The sequence below is a fragment of the Scyliorhinus canicula genome, chromosome 7 (genome assembly GCF_902713615.1).
Source record: "Scyliorhinus canicula chromosome 7, sScyCan1.1, whole genome shotgun sequence".
Classification (NCBI taxonomy): domain Eukaryota; kingdom Metazoa; phylum Chordata; class Chondrichthyes; order Carcharhiniformes; family Scyliorhinidae; genus Scyliorhinus; species Scyliorhinus canicula.
In genome coordinates, this window is record NC_052152.1 from 164,450,804 (window position 1) to 164,469,713 (window position 18,910).

The following is an 18,910-nucleotide window of genomic DNA, read 5'->3' on the forward strand; positions in this document are numbered from 1 at the left end:
TGGGGGGAGGGGGGGGAGTGAAGGGAGTTAGGAGGGAGGGAGGGGCAGGGTGATGGGCATGGAAACTGGATGGAACGAGGGGGGGGAGAATGGAAGCTGGAGGGAGTAAGGAAGGAGTGTGTGGAGGCTGCTTGTAGTGAGGGGCAGAGTATGACGGCTGGAGAAGTGGGTGGGTGTTTGGAGGCTGGAGGGAGTGAGGGGGAGAATATGGAGTTTGGTAGGAGCGAGGGGAGAGTGCGAAGGCTAGAGGGAATGGGGGAGAGTGTGGAGCTAGAAGGAATGGGGAGACAGTGCGGAGGCTAGAGGAATGGGGGAGAGTGGTCGGACAGAGTTTTGACCCAGACACTTGGTGGGTAGGTGGGTAGAAAGTTTAGGCCCAAAGACTAAAATGAATTAAGAAGTGATAGGGATAAGGTGTTGCTCTCCAACATGTACTGCATAGAGTAATGATTCTTAGACAAAATTAAAAACTGAATAAATCAGATATTTAAGTAAGTAATTTCCTTGTATTTCTCAAGGCAGGTTGCTGAGCATATTTAATAGCTTTGAGTGTGCCGGGATAGCTTTAAGCGTGCCAGGTTAGCTTTGAGTGCACAATCAAATTTGATATAAAATTCAATCCAAATTCGAACTAAATTTGATGTCAAATTGTAATTGAGTAGACATGAAAGCAAAAATGATACCAATGCTAACAACTGTTGTCAAAGTGTAGTGTGCATTGAGGTATGAGGAAATAATTCGGTAAAAGCTCCCCAAGCTTCCAACATGTCTTCCAAGGTTGCTTATCTGCACTGCTGCCAACAATTGAATAGTCAAAATTTTCAAATGAAAGTGGATTTGCAATAGATTACCCTGCATTACAATTGTGTTAATTCTCGCTTTATACAGATTTATACATTTGAACAAAGGCAGACTGTAATATGTAAAATAATGGCTTATTTTGTGGGGTGTGGGGTTTACTTGTTCTTATTCATGGGATGTGTGTTTCACTGGCTTGGCCTGCATTTGTTGCCCATCCCTAGTTGTCCTTGAGGAAATGGTGCTGAGCCACCTTCTTGAACAGCAGCAGTCCATGTGGTGTAAGTCCATTCACAGTGCTGTTAGGAAGGAAGTTCCAGGATTTAACCCAGTGACAGTAAAGTAACGGCAGTGTCGTATCAAGTCAGGATGATGCATGGTTTGGAGGGTGTGAGGATCAATGCTGTTTGTAAAAATATTTTGGGAAAAATATTGTGTTATTCTGTAAAGAAGGCAGTGCATCTTTGTGTGTGTGTGTGTGTGTGTGTGTGTGTGTGCAAGTTATTTAATTAAGCTGTGGAAAGGTTAATTGAGACAGCTATTCTGGAGAGTTGAGAGATAATGCATTTATAATGAAGCTATGGTAAAGTGGATTTATAATTAAATAAGTAGGGTTTAGAAATTTGCATTCGGAGATAGATAGAGAATTAGGTTTCCAGCTGATCAATTTCAAAGGGGACTAAGCAACGTCTACAACTTCGAACGCTTTCATAAGTAAACAAGAGAAAATCGCTCAATTTTAGTTGATGTGAAAGTGGGGGCCGGAGAAAAATATGAAAGATTTTTATGTTTTTGGAAAAGTTGAGTACTAAGAAGTCCTGAGAACAATGGAATTGAAGATGAAAGGGAAACACATTTTTAAAGGGAATGTTGAGCTGAATTGAGGTTGGCTGTGCTTGGGGAGGAAATCTAGAAATAGATTTGTATTGAGAAAAGGTGGAAAGCCAGAACAGCTATCCAGAAAATTGTAACAGTCTTGGGTTTCAGAAAGTTGTCTTGTTTCTGAAGTTTCTTGGATTTCCACAGCAGAGTGAGAATTACATTAAGAGGTCATGTTGCATACCTTCATGACTGGGTCATCAATTTTACCTTGGGTAATAATACTGGATTTTTATCGTTAAACATTTATAAGGGAGTGTTACCTGGAAGGTGTTTAATTGTGACTGACCAAATCGGGTTTTTAAGGGGATGTTTTGTCAGACCATTTTAACTGTATAACTGTAATCTTGTATGCTTATCTTTTCTTTTTGTTAATATATATTTTAATTTTTAAAATCTCTAAAGTGGTACTGGAATTCAATGCTGCTGAGGTCAATAGGTTTCTTCTCATTTTTGGAAAACAAAACAAAGGGTTATGGTCCGTAAGTCAAGCTTTTCTCTGGAATCTGACTAGTTTAACATCTTTGGTTAATCCCCAGTGGAGGATTTAGCAATTAACATCTGCTGGGGTCATAACAGCGTAGCGGCGTTCCCATGTATCTACTGCACTTGCCTAATAGACAGTAGAAATCACGGGTTTGGAAGATGCTGCTGCAGGAGCTTTGCTGAGTTGCTGCACTGAATCTTGTAGATGGTACACATTGCTGCTTCTGTATGTCAGTGGTGAAGGAAGTTTCAGCTGGTAGGTGGAGTGCCAATGATGCACGATGCTTTGTCACGGATGGCGCCAAGCTTCTTGAGTGCTTTTGTTGCTGTATTCGTCCAGGAAAGTGGAGTGTATTCCATCATGCTCCTGACTTATGCTTTTTAAATGGTGGACAGAACATGCGGGGTCAGTAACTGAGTTACTTACCACAGAATTCCTCAACTTTTACCTCCTCTTTTAGTATTTACATGGCTGGTCCAGTTTAGTTATTGGTTAAAGGTTACCCCCAGTGGAGGATTTACCAATGGCAATGGGTTTGACCACAAACCCCAAAGCCAGCTACAACTTCAGGATTTAATGCCTGGACAGATTAACACAGTCTATTGTTAGAAAAGCAAAACCACTTTTAAGGGGTTTATATTTATATTGGTAAACATTAGAAATAATATATTCTTTAAGTGGGTTTAATTTAATGTTTCTGTGCCTGGGAGAGTAAAACTTATAGTTTATACTGGATGTGTGGGTATTGGATTCAATTCCAACTGTGTTTCCATTGTGCTTGGAGAGGGATATGGTGTGAAGAATAAATAGGCTGGGAGAAATAACAGTGGTTGCTGAGTAACTGGGAGGCTTTTAAAGTAGAAAGGTTTTTATGAGTTTACTTTTAGTTGGCTATATTGCAGTTGGAGACAGGATCTGTGTGTAGTTATTAATGTAAGAGACAGGACACTGGGGAGTGAACATCTCTCAACTCAGCTAGAAGAAAGGTTGGACAGGACGAGGGAGCTGCAGAGAGGTAGGCCTCCCAAATAAACAGATACAGTCCAGATAACCAGGGCATTGGGACATAAAGAATGTCTGAAGAAGATTGAAGTTAAGAGAACAGAGACCAAGGTATTGTTCAGGAGATTTCAAGGGGATAAGTAAACAAAGTGTTCTAAGTTAAAGAGACAAGTGCAGTAACCAGATGGGAAAACAGTCTTCAAAGGGAAATCAAAAGTCTGGTACCATCTTAATGGAGTCTGGGAATTGATAGTTAAAGCAATTACAAACAGTTTGTACAACAGTCAAGATGAATAAATCCTCAAAGGAAACTGGTAAAACCTGGGTACTGGAATCAATGTTAAAAGTAGAATGTACGCTTTGCTTAAAAGAGTCATTTGGAAAACCTGGACTGGATTTCAGAATGCAAACCACTAATGTGTGTTGTTTGGTAGTGGAGTTTGGAAACTCTCATGTGCCAATCATTTGGAAGTTTCTGAGGAGAAATCCACATACATTCACTTGGGGTTCAGAGTGGAGAGTGTATTTAACCATAACCATCTTATGTGTTTGAAGGAACGTTCTGTTGCTGAGACCAATATAGCTTAAGATATACTTTGTAATCTGTGTCAATCTTAAAATCTGTGTGTAGTTATTAATGTAAGAGGGGGCTAAAGGAGTATTGCATCACAACTCAATCTTTTCATGTTTAATAAATGTTTTTTTCTTGTTAAAATTAATTAATGGTCCTGTGTCTCTGATCCTCCATGTTTTATACAAAAAAGTAAAAGTTACGGCTTTTTGAGCAAGGGCTCCATTCTAGAACCTTCTTGTCCATTTATAATATTAGCTGGGATCGTAACATCATCACTCACAACTCTGCCAGAGACTACGTGGTGCAACTCCCCTACACCCACCCCTCACTCCCCAGAGGTAGAAATCAGTGAAAGCAGTCGTGTGGTGAGAATTTCCCCTTTCCATTTTCATATTGTTATCATAATAATAATAATCTTGTATTAGTGTCACAAGTATATTATAATTACTAATTTTTTTAACTAGATCTTTAATATTTCTTTTGAAAATTTCCCATGATATTTTACCTTGCATCATCATCCTGTGTGTATGTTCCCATTTTCAGTTTGCTCCATATAAATCTTTCAAAAAAAAAAAATCTTTTTTTTTAGAGCTTTTCATTTCTTGCTTGGCTGGCTGTGATAATTGGGAAAATCCCTCCCAACAAGTGGCCCTGACAGGGAATTACAGGGCAATCTCATTAACACTGCGGAGGGGAAAACTTGGACTACATGTGGCATTAAACTAACACTTCTTTGAACTTTGAGAAGAAGATTGGAGGCCAGAGATCAGGAATTGGGCAAACAAAATTCAAAATAAGGAGCAGCGGGTGGAAATTAGAGATGGGGGTGAGACCAGGGAATAGTGACCTAAGGCCAACAAAGATGAAATTATCTTCGAACGGAGCCCTGGGAGTAGTGAATTTGGTGGAGTAGGAAAAACAGAGGCATAGGAAAGGAACAAGATTAATTTAGCTATTTTTAATTAGTTGCGATTTTGATGAAACTCCAATTATGCAAAGATCAAATGTCGATAAAATGAGAGATTCTCAATCTTAGATAATTTAATAATTCATATTTTAATCATTTTGGTGACGGAGTAGTGAGTTTGTCCTTCTGAATATTTAAAAATGCATCTTGGGTGAGATTGCATAATCAAGAGGGTCGGATTTATTGTGCAATCTATGCCTGGCACTGCTTACTTCTAGATAGGCTTGGACAAATGCTTAACTTTAAAGGTAAGAATATTTTTTCATTTACACTCTCCACAGATGGCAAGGGTTTTCTCCTTGTTCTACTGTGTCCTGTGCAATCATTTGAATGATTTGAAGGAAGTAATGATAGAAATATTTTGTTTCCTTGTCATTGTCTCTTGTTGCATTTGTGAAAGGAGGTCAGTGTACCTGATTGTCAGTTCATTTTTCCAGCATCGTGATTAGATAAGAATTTGATCCATAACTGTCACATGAATACTACAACTTCACAATACTCAATGCATGTCACTGGTGAAGCTAATGGCAGAATAATGAAACTCAGACAGCAATTTTTGGATATTCCTATTTAACCACATATCTGCCCCTCTCTTGAAATTGCTGTACCATTTACGCATAAATAACATGTGTGCCAGTAACCACACTATTATTTTGATAGCAAAATCTGGCCCAACACTATTTTTACATAGGATTCATTATATAAGCTATCTTTCTGCAATAAAAGGTGAGAAGTATTCAAAGAATATTGAAGATAGACACTACTTATCTTGAAAGCCATAGTCAGTAAATGAATTATGTCTTTGTCAAAACCTACAACAAATGCTTTGAGCATTGTAAGGATGTCACAGCCTATACTCAGTGACTGATGGGTATGATTTATGTATAAGGTGCTTACCAACCCATTGCAATACAAATAACTGTCATCGTGCCTAAGATTATGAAGCACACCCAAAACGTCAGGCATCTCTACCTTTCAAACATTCACAGAAACAAAGAAAAATCATAGAACTAAAAGCAGCATTCTATCAAATGACACTTTTATGGCGCATAAAATACAAACTTAAACTAATAGGAACTCCTCCAAGACTGAATGTGCCTGCAAAATGAATTTAATAGCTGGAACCAAACCCCTATCCCAGGGGACATTTTGTTAACACAGAGTGGAAAATTTCCCCATTGAATTTGTGCTGTTAGTGCATGTACCATCTTCAGTCAATGTTAATTAAATACCGGTACAGATATGCTGTTTCCTGATTCAACTATTGACTCTAAATTGCTGCCACCATCACCAGCTCCGTTAAAAGCAAGTCAGTGCTGATAGTGACTGCCATGGCTGTCTATGTTCTAAGCACTGAGCACTAACAATAAAAATCTCCCTGCAAATATTGAGACTTAGTTAAGGCCCTCCTCTGCCATATCTGAGAAGTGGTAGCAGATGTGCAATGTCTTAATGGCTGGATGTACGACAATGATACACAAATGGTGAGATTGTGTCATCCAACCTATTGTCCAATAAGTGGCAATCTGTGTTGTTATATACAACAGAGTGGGAATTAAAAAAAATAAAGAATCAGAAGATCTTGTGATCACCTACGTATGTCTTAATCCTAAATATATTTTTGACTATGTCAAATAGCACAGAGGGGTTTAGCCATACCACATGGTTTAGCCTCAGTCAAATTTCCTAATGGTGCCCAGTGACGTTGCTAAAGTATGCCACATTGGCTAAAATTCAAAATCCCTGTGGAATGCGGGAGCCCCATCCTTGCTGAACATCGGCCAGGTTCTGCAGTAATAGAAAACGCAGGCCAGTGTATCAATTGCTTTGATAAATGGAACGTGTCCTTGCTTGTTTCCAGTGTTTAATTAATATGCATTTTGATAGACAACACAATAGCAGTCTGTTACCCAAACAAGTAAGCAGGGACCTGCTCTTGTGACCTTGTGAAAAGCATTGGATAAGTACACATGACGGCATTGAAATTACCCAATTTAAATCAGATAGGGATCCTATTGTTATGCTCTTAGTCTACACTGCTTATAATTTGATTCTGCAGTGTGCACATGGCTGAACAGAAGATACATAGACAGTTTACCACAGTGACTGGCAGCACTCTATCCAAGTGAATATCTCTTACAGGCCTGAAACTTATAATAGAAACATTAACACATTTTCTTGTTCCATAAATCAATGTTTACTTCGCGAAAGAAGACAGATTCTGGTGCTGGATTAGGAGATCAGAGAATCCCTTAATTAAAGAAAATAATTAACTTCTTTAGTGATTTCAGGCATCCTTACCAAATTTCAGTTGGAACTGCATCATTTTCTTTCAATTAGTGTATTCCCAACCTGTTCCATTGTGATTCGTTCCTGTTCAATGCATAGTGACTAATATTACTCTGCTTTCCTTTTCCGAGGGAGAAACCTCAAGTGACATGATCAGTTTTGACAGGGGGTCTGAGCTGAAATGAAAGTTGCCATTTTCCAAGGAGAGAACTAACTGGCCTTGTAGCCATCTAAAATGGCCACCTGCACAGCACCATGGGAATTGTGGTCAGTTTGGACACAGACAGGTACACAGCCTCTGTGTATTGTGCAAAGAAGCCAGACCTTACTGAAACTTGTATCCATTAGAGTCAATCACCATTTCCCCCAGGTCAATAGAGTTTGAATCAAGGTGTTAAGCTGTAGTAGACTAACCGGCGCCACTTCCCCTTATTTGGAAAGGCCTACGTACCTAGGACAATTGTAGCTAGGACCCGCCCAGTCACCGAGGTATCCGTCCCTAATTGGCCAGGATCAATGAGGGTGATCAAAACACTATCGATCTATTAGATCTGGAGATAGGACCGCCCAAAAGGGCGCAAAACAGAAGAAAGATAAGAAGCCCTGCACACTAGGGATCGGCCTCTTTTGGACCGGTCTGTGTGCAACCAACTGTAGCATATCAACCAGCCAAGTTCAAGGACCCGCAATCGCGAACTGAAGGACGAGCCCAGCTGAGATGAACCTGAAGACTTCCAACCGACCCACGTGGACACAGATAAAGGCCTTATCTTGCACAGAGCCGGTCACCCCAACGTTAATTAAAGGTCATCTTAGTTATTAGGTCTAGTTTAGTGCATAGTCGAGTGTATTAATGCATACAGAAATAAGTCTTGTGTAATTAATAAACTGTTTTTTACTAATACACTAGTTGTGTGGTCATTCGGTCAATATAAGAAAAAGCTTATGGTTCACATCAAAATATAGAAGTCAACATTTATTGGCGACTCTAACGGGATCTCGATTAGAAGTGACTTTGTTACTCCGAGAGAGCGCTTACAGCTTTGAATTGAATTGGGAAAAGAGAAAGGAACCACAATAGTAAGTTTCATATCGACCAAATAACCGAATTTCGGAAATGTGCACTAACCGCATGCGTAACTAACAGGGAAGGGTGAGGTAAACTCGTCAGACTTGCATGCAAATCTAGAGGGATTGTGAACTGGAATATAGCCGTAAGCCGTACCCGTTGTTTGATTGACTCCTTATTCCCCCTGTTCCAAATTTTAAGTAGAGAAGAGATGGCAGCGCAGATGATAGAAAAGATGATGAATCCACAGCAGCAACCCAAGGTTGCAGGCATCGACAAATCAGAGCAGTGCCCCATATGGGAGGATTTATTGAGAAAGTATTTAAAGGGGAAAGGATGGCCCCTTTGGTCAAATTTTTGTGCAAACACTGAGACATGTCCAGGAAAGATAGGACAGACTTGGTGGAGAACCTTCGTGAGATATATAAGAAAAACGCAGCAAAGTTTAGAAAGCCAATTGCAATAGTGTGCTGCTTGTCACAGTTGTGAGGCACTGAGGGGGTCATCAAGACACTCCGCAGACGGTTAGTAGAGAAGGGAGAATGAGGGAAACAGTAAAGAAAGCAAGAAAATTATTGAGGAATTCTGGGAGAAGTTAGCCGCTAAAGACAGGGGAATCGCTGATGTTAAACGCGCCCATCAGTCTTGCATAGTACACCTTAGCAGCTACCAGACACAGTACCACAGGCCTATCAAGATACTCAACGTGCAGTCTTGGTGAGAGAGGAGTCTGAACACCAGGTCACTCAGTTAACAAAAAAATGCGCCGATTTACAGGCAGCTTTAAGAGCGCTCCATCAGTCCACTAAAGAACAAAGACAGAGTACCGTTGGCCACGCTAAATGCCAGTGAAAGATAGATGAGTTCTAGTCATTACTTTCAGTTCAGAATGGTTTTATGTATTCCTTCAGGACAGACGAGACATGAGGAAGAGATGGCAGATTGGGAAGAGTTAAGTGAAAGCACGCAAATGTATGTGAAGAGAACGGAGAGTCAAAAACAACCGCCACGCATCCCAAAAAGAAAGGCACCAGCAGCACCGGCTGCACAGGTCGCACCAACCGTCACAGCTGCCCCAACACCCATGAATCCGGTCACCACAGAAAGAAGGATAAGGGATCAGGCAGGTCCAGATATCACCTACATCACGCCACTTTCTGTAACCCAGTTAAGGGACGTTTGCACTAAAATCACTCCATATCAGCCCACCGCAGACCCATATAGCTCCTTTGAAGAGGTACGTCAACAAAAGGTTATGTATGGATTAGATGAGAGGGAGGAAGTTAAATTGATCATAACGAGCCTCAGCCAGTCGGTAAGGTCAGCTTTGCCAGACCCCCAAAACGTAGGAGGTGGAATCATAGAGGAAATGAAGACCGCAATATTAAACGTTATTGGATACAACAAAGGGGATCCAGTAGAGGGATTTTAAAAATGCAGACAAAAGAAAGGGGAACACCCGACCGCCTTTACCGGTAGCCTCTGGATTCATTTTAAGGCAGTATATGGAAACTTAGACCGCGCTCACTTAGATGACGAAGACACCACTAAATGGTCCCGTACTTTAGTTTCACACGCCACTGAAGCAGGTAAAAAGGCTTGTGTGAATTATGACCCAGCAGACACCACAAACAATGAGATTTGGGTACTCAACGGCCTATCTATGGCATGGGAACAGTCCCTTCAGGATGAAATGGACCAGGATGGAGTAGAAGCCTCAATGTACCCAGTTAGAACTAGTTACGAACCTGCATAGACAAATGATGGCAGAAGAGAGGAACACTACCCCCGAAAACAGCACCCCAGAGCGCAAGTCCCAACCCACGCACCACGAGGTCCATGTTAAACTTGTGGACAAGTTGGACATTGAGCCCGCGATTGCAGACAAATCCCCCCACACAGCCAACGACCCCAACAACCCAACCCGCCACTCACAAACAATAGGATAGATCACAAGGCATGACAGGCGTGACATTCGCCCCATGCACACCTTAAACGCCCGCTCAGACAACCTCGCTTATAACCCCTTAGATTGACAGTGTCCGGAGTCTCCAAAATGGGTCTGTGACATGTGCTGGGATAACGTCGGACGACCAGTAGTTAGAGGCCCAGTCCGGGGACATGCTGTTAATTTTCTCTGGGACACAGGAGGGTCCCGCACCACATTAAACTCCTCAACCCTGTTCCAAAAAACACCCTGGCCAACCACAGATACCATCACACTCAGTGGATTCACAGTCCATATGCAAGAGGGATGCATCACAGCCCCTATACCCGTTCAGATAGGAAATGTAACCACTAAATACAACCACCCTGTTATTTTAGTCGAACTACCCCCAACCGCAGAACACATCCTAGGCATAGACTTTATGAACTCTCATAACCTCTCTTTCAACCCTGTAAACAAATGTGTCTGGCAGATGTCCAAAACCGCCACGCTCTCAGTAGGAGATTACGAAACAGGATTTGCTCAGTAGGGGGCTATTGGTTTAACCCTTTGGCAATTAGCACAGACGCCATCATTAAACAGGTACTAGCCACACACAAAGGTGCATTTGCCCAGCACAAGCACAACTGTGGCCAGATTCCTGGCACAATTATGATTTCAGGTCCCGACCCCAAACCGCAGAAACAGTACGGATTCCCACAGCAGGCTGAGAACGAAATTTTCAAAGTCATTAACAGTCTGTTAAAACAAGGAGTGATTCAACCCCTAGCTTCCACTAATAACGCCCGATTTGGCCAGTAAATAAACCAGACGGTTCATGGCAACTCACAATTGACTACTGTGAACTAAACAAAGTTACCCCTTTAACAGCCCCCACCATTGCCATAAGACCCGCGACCATGATTAAGCAGGGAGTGCAATCAAAGTATTTCACTGTGTTGGATATTAGCAATGGTTTTTGGTCCATTCCCCTGGATCGAGCTTGCCAATATAAATTTGCATTCACTTTTCAAGGCCAACAGTACAGGTGGATGTGTCTCCCCCACCTATCGACTGCTTCTCTGCCCACCCCCAGTAACACTGCTTCCACTTCCAGTTCACCACTTCCAAACTACCCTCCATCACGCTAATACCCCAAAACTCCTTTTTGGCACCGCGACAATTCCTGCAGGCTGGAAAAACATGACGGATCTGACTATCCGCACGCCTATGCGACTTACGCTCAAAATCTGCAGACATGAGTCTGGCAACCAGGAGAAGAAAGCATGAGCCCCTCTTGGGCACTGATTCAATGCAATTGTTGCACGCAAATATCTGAGGTGTCCAGATGATGAGAAACGGACAGCACGTAAGAATTAAGGTCCTAATTTCTGATGGAGCCTGCCCGTCTTCTTCTTTCTACCTTATCCTCCTTCTCCACACATGGTTTTAATTAATGTCGGCCTGACACCCGATTTCTTGATACAGTCACAGTTATGCTTCTCACAGAAACACAGACATGGGCTACTGACCAATGGCAGTTAAATGCGCACTTGTTGGATCTCAAATGCTTACAAATTCTTCCCGCTCATTTCGGTCACCCAGGTAGGGAGTAATGGCATTAATCCCTGCCTTACCTGAGGGCCCCAGAATTATCAGGTCAAGTCAAGCTCGGGTAGTGGAGAAATGTCACTAACCCCCGTCCTACCCGGGGATCCCACCCATTCTTACCCCACAGCGGCCCACACGCACATCATGTTCCCTTCATGCTCCCTGGAATTGTTTACTACACAGTACAATGACCTGGGCAAGTCTTGAATCTTCCTTTCCCTGCACTCTCTAAACCAGGGGTGGGCAAACTTTTCCGTGCAAGGGCCACATTCAGAAATTCACAATTCACAAAGGGCCGCATAGTATATTAAGTAAAATAATTACTTCACCCGGTTATGATTCTGGGCGCCTCATATAGAACATAGAACAGTACAGCACAGAACAGGCACTTCGGCCCTCGACGTTGTGCCGAGCAATAATCACCCTACTCAAGTCAACGTATCCACCCTATACCAGTAAGTAACCCAACAGCCCCCCCCCCCATTAACCTTAAAAAAAAATTAAAAAAAAAAAAAAAAAAAAATTTTTTAAAAAAATTTTTTTTTTTTTAATGACTTGGTGGGCCGCAGAAATACCTTTGGCGGGCCGCATGCGGCCCGCGGGCCGTAGTTTGCCCACCCCTGCTCTAAACCCTTACTTCTTTCATCTTCCTTTAGATCCCTTCGGGTCACTTCAGCATGCTATTTACACTTAAGAACACAATGGTTGTTGATCACTGCTGCTACCTCTGAGCCCCTGGGATGAAACTTTATGAAACTGGCTGCCCGAAAATTCGGCTGGTTAAGCAAAGCCTCAACCTCTCATGGTTGTTAGTAAAGATGGAGATTGATCGAAGAAAGCATCAGCCAATTCCTAGCATCGACCACACAAGCTGTGCGACACTTGAACGATTGCATTGCAGCACTTGAATTAGTACCTCTCAAATTTAAAAAAAATAAAATGGGGGAGTCACACATGGTGACAATCATAAAGGGCAATTGGAACTAAGAGAAAAATACTAATATACACAGATATCAACCAACGATAATAACATGACACTATGCTTGATTCCCTAGGATTACATGGAGAACAGAAACACCACAGGATGAATCCAAGAGGCATGTTCCTCATATGGATAATCGCTGGACTCACCGGACTTCGAGCGCAAAACACCAAAGACTCTCCACAGCCCGGCATGCTTATGGTACAGACCCCCAGGTGCAGGGAAAGCGAGGAAGGAATATTATGGATAAAGCCCAGCCTATTTGGTGCAGTAAACAAAGAACCATATATCGGAAACCCAACGGGACCACATCAGAATGTTACTTTAGCAAAACTGGGAAAGGAGATTGGTGGGAACTGACAAATGAAGGGTGCCCCGAAATTGGATGATTAAAGAGAAATACAGGAAACACTTTCGGAATCAGACAAAATTGCCCCGGGACACCCACTAAAGGTAACTTGGTAATACACATAATCAGAGTAGGACGTAAACCAGTCCCAAACGCCACCATACAACAGACCACCTCCAGTCAGGATACCACCCAGCAACTGTTAGCGATCGAGACCGAAACCCCTGCCTGGTGGGAACACATTGCAAAATGGAACCCACTCTCATACATAGAAGAGGCCCTCCTCCTGATTGCGATAATACACATAGTCATCCTCACACCCACACTCTGACTCCGTAAATGGAAGGCAAAAGCCCCCCACCCCCCTTATATACACAGTTCAAGCCTCCTTCTTTGGAATTCAATAAAGCTGTCACAAGAATGTATTACTTATAATCAACTGTAACAACTGCTGCTAAAATGTGCCATTTGTGCCTCTGTACCAATGAAATAGGATAAGAAGAAATGTGGTGCTGCGTTTTAAAAAAAATTATGTTGTAAATAGGTTTGTTATGTAGAAGCAGCAGCATGAGTGTAGTTTAGAGAGTTTTAGTTAGAAACCAACTGTTTTATGTTAATTTAAGTTAAAATGTTTTATATGAATCCAATTTTAAAATTAAAGAGCCATTAGTAGGGAATTGATTTAATGAATGTATGTACTAATGAATTAGGTAAGATTGTGCAATAACTTTAGGACAGAGCAGATTAGGACCTTTACTGACCTGAAGGGTGACCAAACCAACAAGACAGATATGGGATCAATACTGTGATCCACCACGCTTCGCGTCCAGGATCAAGAGGACGGGATGTAGCTATCTAAAATGGCAACCTGCAAAGGACCATGGGAATTGTGGTAAGCTTGGACACAGACAGATACACAGCCTCTGTGTATTGTGCATAGAAGCCAGACCTGACTGAAACGTGTATCCATTAAGAGTCAATCACCATTTCCTCCAGGACAATAGAGTTTGAATCAAGGAGTTACAACAGGAGCAGACGAACCGGCGCCACTTCCCCTTATTTGGAAAGGCCTACGTGCCTAGAACAATTGTAGCTAGGACCCGCCCAGCCACCGAGGTATCCGCCCCCTAATTGGCCAGGATCAATGAGAGTGATCAAAAACCTATCGACCTATTGGATCTGGAGATAGGACCGCCCAAAAGGGCGCAAAAGAGAAGAAAGATAAGAAGCCCTGCACAGTAGGGATTGGCCTCTTTTGGACTGGTCTGTGTGCAACCAACTGTAGTATATCAACTAGCCAAGTTCAAGGACCCGCAATCGCGAACTGAAGGACGAGTCCAGCCGAGATGAACCTGAAGACTTCCAACCGACCCACGTGGACACAGATAAAGGCCTTATCTCCCGTACAGAGCCAGTCACCCTGAAGTTAAGTAAAGGTCATCTTAGTTATTAGGTCTAGTTTAGTGCATAGTTGCATGTATTATTGCATACAGAAGTAAGTCTTGTGTTATTAATAAACTGTCTTTGAACTAATACACTAATTGTGTGGTCATTCAGTCAATATAAGAAACAGCTTGTGGTTCACATCAAAATATAGAAGTCAAAAGCCTCAAAATTCAAATGTGTACCGTGGATACAATTACTGTTTTCGCTCCCTAATCCCCTGGAGAGCATAAAGTCATTGGCATTGCGAATGTTTAATAAACCTGGAAGTGCTTCCATTTTACTTAACATTTTCCAACGCTCTGATGTGCTGGCATAGCTGTAATTCAGGCTAATTTAAATATTGGCACCACCAGCAATTCATTTGAGCGGAACTGATTTATATAATCAACAGCATTGTTACTGCTACCACTGTGAATTACAATGCACCATTGCGTCCCGAATACAGATATACATTTATCTTCCAAACAATATGCCACCAATATCTTCAGGAGACCATTCACTTATTTTCAAATTGCAGGGGAAAGGCAAGTCGGCACAACTGCTTTTATGAAGTGGTGTTGAGTAGCAGAAAATCTGCCCTCTAGAGAATTGAATGAACGTGTACAAGTAAATTGATACATTTTAATCGAGAACTTATCTGCAGATGTGTTTCTTTTTATCTATTCAAAATTCTTTCAATGCCATTTGTGTCAGCATTGTTGCAAATAACTCCCTGTGCTTTGTTCAAATAGGACAAAGGCAGTAACATTTATGCTTATAAAGTCAATCCTGTACAAGTCGGTAACTTGACAACAGATCATATAAAGGAAGAAAGAACTTGCATTTTATTTCATCCATGCTCAGGATGTCCCAAGCATTTCACAGCCAAGTAATTACTCCCGAAGTATACTGACTATGGTTTACGTATAGGTAAATGTGACAGCCAACATAAAACTTTCTGCACATAATCCATTTTTGGCGGTGTCGGCTGGGAGATACATTTTGTTCAATACACCAGTAGAACTTCTCAGCTGTTCTTTTACATCTACCTGAACAGGTAGAAGGGGTTTCAATTCAACATTTCATCTAGAGAAATATGTTCCTAACAATGCAGCACCTACTCTGTAAGGCACCAAAATGTTCACCAGGTTTGTGCGCTCAATTCCTCAAAAGGGTTCTGCCAGGACTACCCAGCTCCTGACCTCATTAAACCTTGGTCTAAACATCGGCAAATTAGCTGAGGTGAGGTGAGAGTGACTGGCCTTACCATCAAGGCCGGATTTGACAATGCGATTCAACGACTCCCAGTAAAATTTAAATCATTGGGAATAAGAGGGAGAACTGGTTTTCCTCTGATTGGGTTACTGGTTGGAGTAATATTTTTCACAAAAGAATGTAGCGGCGCTTGTTGGAGGTTAATCATCTCAGACCCAAGATAATGCTGCAGGAGTTCCTCAGTGTCCTGGGCCCAACCTTCTTCGATTGCTTCACCAATGAATTTCCCTCCATCATAGGGTCTGAAGTGGGGATGTTCACTGTTGGTTTACACAATGTTTAATCACGTTTGTAACTTGTCTGCTAATTAAACAGTTTCTGACCACATGTAATAATATCTGGACAACATTCAGGCCTGCTTCTAAATTAAGTCAACCCATGTGCCACTGAAACACTCATCCATGTTGTTTTCACTTCTACACATGACTATTCCAAGGTTACCAAGCTTATTTCTACCCACTCCTATAAACTTCACCTTATCTAAAATCTTGATAACAATATCCTATCCCGAACCATGTCCTGCTCACCCATGACCACTGTCTCGCTCGTCCATAATGCCGCGCTCTCTCCAAATAGCTTACATTTAAAATTCTCAACCTCATGTTTGAATCCTCCATAGCCTCATTTCCTCTCTATCTTTCTAACCTCATCAGTCATTTCAAGCTCTCCTCCAAACTCTCCAAACCTGGCTTGTTGTTTGTTGGGTCCACCCTTTGTCCCACAATTGGGGACCATGTTTGAAGCCATCTAGGCCCCAAATAACAAAATTCTCTCCCTAAACCTCTATGTCTCTCCTTTCCTGATATCCTTTGAGACTGCCCTTAAAATCAACCACTTTGGTCAACCTTTTGGTCACCCCATCCAATATCTCCTTTGACTTGACAGCAATGTTTGTCTGATTTACTTCTGTGAACTATCTTGGGATGGATTTTCTACTTCAGAGGAAACTTTTCAAATGTTGTTGCCAAATAAGCATTTTCCTTAACTTTTTAAATAAAGGACAATGCTAAGTGCAGGAGGTGATCGGGACACCATTTATAAATGACATCCCAATCTCTTGACCCCCCCCCCCCCCCCCCATGACGTAACCCCCAAACACACCTATAAGGGGTCTTCTGGCCTGCGCCCCCCCCCCCCCCCTGCCCCCTGCATCCCACATGGGCAGGGCAACCCCAGACCCAATCCCCAGCATGGGAAAAAGTGTCAGCCTGACACCAGCAGCCTGGCAGTGCCCCTACCTGCACCCCTGACAGTCTGAAAGTGCCACATGGACACCATGGCCATGCCAGGCTGGCAACCAAGTAGCATTGACAGGGTACCAGGCTGGCAATGATAATGTGCCCAGGTGGCACTAGCAGTGCCAGGGTTCAGCTCTGCCCAGAGGGCAACCACCTGAGTGAGACTAGCTGAGTGGGATTCAGATCACAACGTCTTACGCGACCCCGTTAGTTCTCAGAAGAGGGATCTCCTGGCACCACATTGAGCCCCCATTCAGGCACAAGCAGCTGGTAGGTCGCACCCATAATGTTAGAATTATATTGGAAACAATTGTAGCAAGAAATATGTAGATTAATGGCAATAATCCTTCAAAAATATAAGTAAATTTGTAAGCCTGCATTTCGATCAACATGATTAAACACATAAAAATGAACAGATCATTTTGCAGCAACTTATACCAGGATTAATAAAATAAATATGCTGAATTGATTTTCCCTCATATACCTGTCAAAACCCCTCTTAAAAGCATGAGTTCCAGCTGGCTTTAGTGCCTCCAGCAGCAGGCCTTCACATATTTTAAACTAAATATTCAGATTTTCAGTATCTGCAGTATGTGCAACAATCTGTAAACAAGAACAGGAAAAGCTGGACATGCATGACAGGCAGTACCTGCGGAGAAATGGAAGTTGCAATTTCTCTCCTTAGGTTCTCTTATAATAATATTAATTTTTATTGTCACAGGTAGGCTTATATTAACGCTGACGGTGGACCGGCGTCAAACCCACACACAAACAACCAGGACCTTTTATTGGTGGAAGCATTCTTTCAGCATGCTGAAGGTATCAGCTGGAAGTTTGTGAGAGTCTGTCCACGTGCACAATAGGCGCAGAAACACAGCGGCAGCCCTAACCTCAGAGGAGGTAGTCGCAGATGAGAAGTACCATTCAATAACACATCACCCACAGATCAACCTGTTCAGTGGCATATCCCCCCTCTGTCAGGCAGGAGTCAGACATTTGTGGGACATTTGAGGAGCACTACTCTGTCCTCATTGCATGTCATCGCCATTCTCCTGCATCATCTGGTTATTGGGGTTGAACGCCCTGCCCATGAAAGGAGCAATCAGCAAGGAGACCTGGCCATTGCTTTATGTCTTTCCCCTGCCTCCCCTGGGGGTTGGTCCTCACCGCCGTCTTCAACTTTCTCCTCACCTGTGGAGATGTGGCACTCCTCCATCTCCTCTTCATTGAGGTCCTTGCCATGTTGCAGTGCCAGATTATGCAGTGCGCAGCACACCATGATGATGCACGTGACCCTCTGGGGGTTGTACTGGAGAGCATCCCCTGACCGCTCCAGGCATCGGAATCACAGCTTCAGCAGGCTGATCATCTGCTCGAGCAGCACGTGTGCATAAAGATGAACCTTGTTGCAACAAATCTCAGTGTGTGTTTGTGGCCTCTGAACTGTTGCCATTAGCCACCTCCTGAGAGAGCTATCTCCAGCCACTGCTCGCTCTCGAAGGCAGCCAGGATCTGAGCATGTCTGAGAATGAAGCTGTTATTGACGCTCCCTGGGAAGTGGACACACCCCTGCATATTGCGCATCTCATTGTTGCAGACGACCTGCACATTGAGGGAGTGGAATCCCTTGTGGTTCATAAACGGTGTCCCATGATGCCATGGAGAACACAGAACAACGTGAGTGTAGTCAATGATGCCCTGCACTTCGGGCGAAGCCCACGGGGCTGGATTCCGCGTTTCTAAGGCTAAGTGCTGGCTTGAATAGAGAATCTGCGGGAGTTTCACGACAGAAAAGTCAACGCGAACCCCTCACCGATTCCAGTACCGGTGAGGGGCGAGCACCAGCACCGAGTAAAACTCCAGCAGAACGTGCTGAAAATGGCTAAGTCCCAGGCCGCACATGCGCACAGCTGACGGCCTGGACCAGTCGTGGCGGAAAACATGGCGGGGTCATGCTCGAACCCTAACCGACCAACCTCGACCATCAGCCCACCCCTGGCCACCCCCCCACCAGGCCCCCCAGCCCTAGGAGAAACTC